Genomic DNA, 6,000 nt, shown 5'->3' on the forward strand with positions numbered 1-6,000 from the left:
CAGAAAGACAGGACATTGGCCCTGGACAATTACAATGCAGATTGAAGGAGTAATTTGAATGAGCCTAGACCTCTTGCCTCTTGCTGTACACAAAAGAACTGAAATCATTAACTTGAGGTATCTTTTACTTAGGCTCAGAGGTAGAGAATCCACCTGGATGCGAGAGACCTGGGTTCTATCCCTGGGCTGGGACAATCCCCTGGAGAAGGGCATGGCAACCCACTCCAGTATTCTTGCCTGGAGAATCCCATGGACAGAGGAGCCTGGCGGGCTACAGTCCAGGGGGTCGCGAAGACAGACATGACTGGGTGACTAAGCTTATTTTTGACCAGCGATCATCATTTGCTGTTTCACTACATGTTTTGGGGTTGTTGTTGTTTCCCTCCCCAGCAAACACACCTGCATATCCTGACTCCTCCCTTCCCTCCGCGGAGCAGTTTCTCAGAGGACCTGAGAGGCCTTCTCCTGGGCTACAGTCCTCAGTGAGCTCTGGGAATAAAGCCCAACTTGATACTTTTAGGCTGTGTGTTTTTTTCAGTCAACAAGTCACAGCTACCTGTTCGTCTGGGCCACTGGGGCTTGGCATGATTTCACTGCTTCCCACGGTAACATGGGGTTCTTTAGAGGCAGAAGAAGAGAAAGGCCAAGCTGTGGTTTGGGGGCCTTGCTCCCTCCTGGAGGAGGTGTGTGTGAGGGGTGGGATGGGGGCTGCAAGGAGATCGGGGTGTCTCAGCCCCAGGTCGGGGGAGGTGTGCAGGCCCTGCAGTTGGGAGCTCCTCAGGGCTGGCATGAGACGTGGGGCCCCCGGGCAGGATGCAGAAACCAGATGTGCAGACAGACAGCAGTGAGCGGCTGAGCCCCACGGGCTGGGAGACCCCGGGCCTGCTTCCCAGGGAAGCTCAGCCGTGAGAGGCCACTGCTGTCAGGGGGTGGCAGGGGCCGGACCTGTGGGGGTGGCGGGAACAGCAAGGTGACAAGCCAGGGTGAGAGCAGCTAGGAAGTGGGTGTCGGCACGTGGCTCAGGGTGCGTGCATGCTCCCCTGCTGTGTGGGGGCTGGGGTTCTACCAGTCCTTGCCGGGTGTGTGTATGCATGCTAAGTCGCTTCAGTCTGTGTGGTACTCGTTGCAACCCCAGGGACTGTACCCGCCAGGCTCTGTACCTGCCAGGCTGTCAATGGGATTCTCCAGGCAAAAATACTGGAGTGGGTTGCCATTTCCTTCTCCAGGGGATCTTCCCAACTCAGGGATTGAACCCACATCTCCTACATTGGCAGGCAGGTTCTAGCGCCACCTGGGAAGCACCCCTGTTGGGTAAACCTGTCTAATACCCCTCCGGGAATGGAGACAGGCCTGGGCAAAACTGGCCACCAGGAGATGCCCAGAGAGCCAGGGACTAGAGCGGCCCCAGCCTCACCCCTTGTGGGACTCGGTCCACGCTAATAGCCATAGACGGCTCTTCCTAATCCAACTGATGGAGGCCAGGAAGGCTGGCTGCAGCCACAGTGCCCACCACCCAGTACTGTCCATCAGTGAGCGGGGAGGACCTGGGCAGCCCCACAGGAGCGCAGTTGAGTGAGTGAGCAGCAGGGCTCCAAAGGTCTCCCTGAGCTTCAGGCCTTGGGACACTGTGGGGTACTGGGGGCCCTGGTATTCCCAAGGCCCACACCCACCAGTTCAGACCTCAGCACCACAACCCCAAGCACTGGGGCCGGTGGACAAGCCTTCTGAGAATGAATGAATGAATGAATGAAGTTGCTCGGTTGTGTCTGACTCTTTGTGACTCCATGGACTGTAGCCCACCAGGCTCCTCCATCCATGGAATTTTCCTGGCAAGGATACTGGAGTGGGTTGCCATTTCCTTCTCCAGGGGATCTTCCCGACCCGGGAATCAAACCCAGGTTTCATGCACTGCAGGAAGACTCATTACCATCTGAGCCACCAAGGAAGCCCAGCCTTCTTGGGAAAGATGCACTAAAGCTGGTAGGGGAGAAAAGCTGTTTGGTGGTTTGACTGCTTTTCATTTGCTTTTCTGGGGGCAGAAGAAGCTGGGGAGCAGGAGGAGAGCCCACTAGTGGCGCCAGGCCGAATTCCCTCCCCTGTCACCAGCCTGTGCCCACCCTGCAGGGACCTGGGCCCCTCTCCTGCTGGGATGGTGCTGGATGGGGGGACAGCACCAACTGGGAGATGGTGATCGAGCCAGCTGGACCCCAGAGGTTCCCTGAAGCCTGCGGTCCCTCCCAAGCGTCCTGCGTGTGGGGTGCCCACCCCGGGGGGCGGGGCTCGGTGCACAGCCCTGCAGTGACTGCTCCTCCCCAGGTGTGGTCTGTCTGCTCTACTCTGATCTGATCTGCTCCTCAGGGCTGAGATCACAGGGAGAATTTCTTCTTTCTTGTGATTCCTTTGAAGGCCCTGAGCTCACATTCCTTCCCAGGACGTCTGTGAGCCCAGCCACACTCCCCTTGGCCCCCAGGGCTGAAGCTGAGATTCCAGCTTGTGCCGGGCTGTGATTTCTCCTAACATGGGGCCCCAGCCCTACCTCAGCCCCAGGCCCAGCATTGACAAGCCTGCCTTGGCCTTGCCCAGCGAGTAGCTTCTGTGACAATGCCCTGGGGTTGGGCAGCTTCGGGGCTGTGCCACTGAGTCGCGTGGCCCAGAGCACAGAAGGGCCCGCTTGGTTTCATGCCCTGTCTGCTGTCGCCTTCTAGAATCCCTCAGTACTGGTTTGAACCTGGAACTTTGTGTTCACTCTGGACCAGGCCCTAGTGGGGTAGAAGCTGGGCCCCAGCCTGGAGCACATTCATGTGACCATTGAGGGCAAGCAGTCATAGGGAGACATCAGGGGAGGGTGAAGGAGGTGGACGTGGGGTCCCCCCCAACAGCTTCTCCCCTCTCCCCTGCACCGACCCTCCTGTGTCTCTCATTCTAAATGCCCATTGTGCTTGCTGGGACCTAGGCCTAAAAGGGTGCTGGGCAGCTCTGTGCCCATGGGCCAAGTCACCCCTGCCCAGGGGACGAGGAGAGGGTCCCCCTGCCTCAGGTTTCACTATGTTGGAAGCATCTCAAATCATGGTGCCTTGAAAACAAAGACAAAACCTCTTTTGGATTTCCAGGTATAGGCTAATCAGAGAAAATGAAATGTCTTCTGAAATGTGAAATGCCGTAAAAGCAGCCGGTGATGGCTTCACACGGTGGGCGTGACCCTGCAGAGACTGAGAACAGGGTCGGGGGTGGGGGCGGCACTTTGCGGTGCTCAGAAGACCGTGGTCCAGCTTACCCCAAGAAAGCCTGACTGGTGACTTGGCTCTCAGTGTGATCATCTCCAGGTCCATCCACGGTGCTGCAAATGACGTCACTTTCTTCTTTTTATGGCTGAGAAATATTCCATTGCATGTATGTACCACATCTTCTTTATCCATTCCTCTGTCACTGGGCATTTAGGTTGCTTCCATGTCTTGGCTGTTGTGAACAGTGCTGCTATGAACATAGGGGTGCACCTATCTTTTTAAATTAGAGTTTTCTCCAGATATGTGCCCAGGAGTGGGATTGCAGGATCGTATGCTAATTGTTTTTACTTTTCTGAGGAACCCCATATCATTTCCCACAGTGACTGCACCAGCTTACATTCCCACCATCCATGTAGGAGGGCTCTCCTTTCTCCACACTCTCTCCAACACTTGTTATTTCCAGTGTTATTTACAAATAACACTTGTTATTTTTATTGATGGCCGTTCTGAGTGGCATGAGGTGATATGTCATTGTAGTTTTGATTTGCATTTTTCTAGTAATTAGTGATGTTGAGCCTCTTTTCAGATGCCTATTGGCCATCTGTATTCTTTGGAGAAATGTCTATTTAGCTCTTCTGCCCATTTTTAAAGTTTTATTGTTGTTGACTTATATGACCTGTTTATATATTTTGGAAATTAAGCCCTCGTCAGTCACATCACTTGCAAATATTTTCTTCCATTTCTGTAGGCTGTCTTTTTGTTTTGCTTATGGTTTCTTATACTGTGTAAAAGGTTGTTAAGTTTGATTAGGTCCTATTGGTTTATTTTTGTTTTTCTGTTGTCTTGGGAGACTGACCTAAGAAAACATTGGTACAATTTATGTCAGAGAATGTTTTTCCTGTTCTGTCTTCTAGGAGTTTCATGGTGTCATGTCTTATATTTAAGTCTTTAAGCCATCTTGAGTCTATTTGTGTGTATGGTAAAAGGTTGTGTTCTGACTTTTACATGTGGCCGTCCAGCTGTCCTAACACACTTGCTGAAAAGACTTTTCTCTGTTGTATATTCTTGCCTCCTTTGTCAAAGATTAGTTGACCATAGGTGTGTGGGTTTATTTCTGGGCTCTCTAGTCTGTTCCACTGATCTTATGTCTGTTTTTGTGCCAATACCATGCTGTTTTGATGACTGTAGCTTTGTAGAATTGTCTGAAGTCGGGCAAACGTCCTGACAGTAAATGATGAATCGGGGACATGAGACCCTGAGGGGAAAACCCTGACTTAGGCCCACTTCTGCCCCCTGTTGTCATCACCGTCAGCCGCCCACACACCCACCAGCCACTTAGTCTGTGTCGAGCACTGTGTTTGCCACATCTGCTGCAACAGCCGTCCCAGGATGCAGGCAACTGGAGTGTTGTGTTATGTATCAGTGGTATAGGGGTTCAGTTCAAATGGTCCCTCAGCTGAGACCCCTCCCTGGAGATGCTGATGGCCAAGACTCTGAAGCTGTGGGTTTCAGGTGACATTTGAGAGCCGAGGAGGGTGGTTACATGGTTTAAACATAAAGCATTTTCAGCGTCTGAGAGGAGATGCGTGGAGATCAAAAAAGTTTCCAGGATCAAGAAGGCCTGTGGTAAACCTGCTCATTTGTCATTTACAGCATGCTCCTAACCCAGAATAACCCTGAAGATACTGAGATTAGACAGTTGAAATAGGATAGAAGGAGAAAGTATCATTGAGAACAATATCCAAAGGATGGAATCAAAGCCAGAAGATGTTGATAGCATCTAAATGTAGTAAGGGTCCCATTTTACAAGGCTTGGACTTAAGCCTTCCTGGATAGAGCAATCTCCATTTTATTTTTAAAGATCCTGCAGAAACTCTCCCTCTGTGCTCCCATCCCAAGGAAATCTGTCCTTGGCTCCCATCCCATGCCTCAGGATTAACTGTGGAGAAACTTTATCTCTAATCTTGTTCTAGTGCTAACCCATCTGCATCATGTAAAACAAGATGGGAAACACAGCTCATCCTGCCCTCGACAGGAGAACGCCTCACCCTTGGGAGGAACACTTGTGCCCGTACATGCGTTCACAGTCCCACAGGCCCGGTTATTTCATGTTTTCACTGGGGCTCACGTCTCTGAGTCTTCCCAGGACTTCCCCAATGGCATGGCCGGCAGGATCTGGAGGCAGAAGGAGGGGTCTCCGTGGCAAGGCCCACCCCCTCTGGCCTCGCCTCCCAGATGACCCGGGGAGGCAGCTGCCCCATAACTGAAACTCCAAAACTCCACAAGCCCCCCAGATGAGGATGAGACCAGGATGCAAAAAGCCAGAGGCACTCATTGAGGGCAGTGAATAAAAGGCATCAGGGTGGAAAAAATTTAGGGATTGCCCTGAGGAGGGCAAGAATCCCAAACCAAGTTACTAATGGCAGGGAGATAAAGTGTCTGGAAAAGACAGGCACTGAGAGAGACCTCAGGGGAATGCGAAAAGGCCAGCAAATTATATGTGAGCTCGGAACGGGATTGGGGGAGCAACCACGCAGAGCACTCAGTTGTGAATCACATAGTTGAGGGATGGAGTCAGGGACCAGGAACGAGGGCCGTCGCCCTGGAGCCCTGGAGCCAGCAAGCCGGCCCGCAGACGGTGGAGACTTAGCTGAGGTGGAGGGGATGGACAGAGGGCCCGCGGAGGCGGAGGCACCAGGGGCTGGATAGAGAGAATTCCCCGCAGAGCTGGTGCCTGTGGACATGGGCTGGCCAGGCCCAGCCCCGGGTGCGGGGT

This window comes from Bison bison, unplaced genomic scaffold (genome assembly GCF_000754665.1).
Source record: "Bison bison bison isolate TAMUID 2011002044 unplaced genomic scaffold, Bison_UMD1.0 scf7180017864299, whole genome shotgun sequence".
Classification (NCBI taxonomy): Eukaryota; Metazoa; Chordata; class Mammalia; order Artiodactyla; family Bovidae; genus Bison; species Bison bison.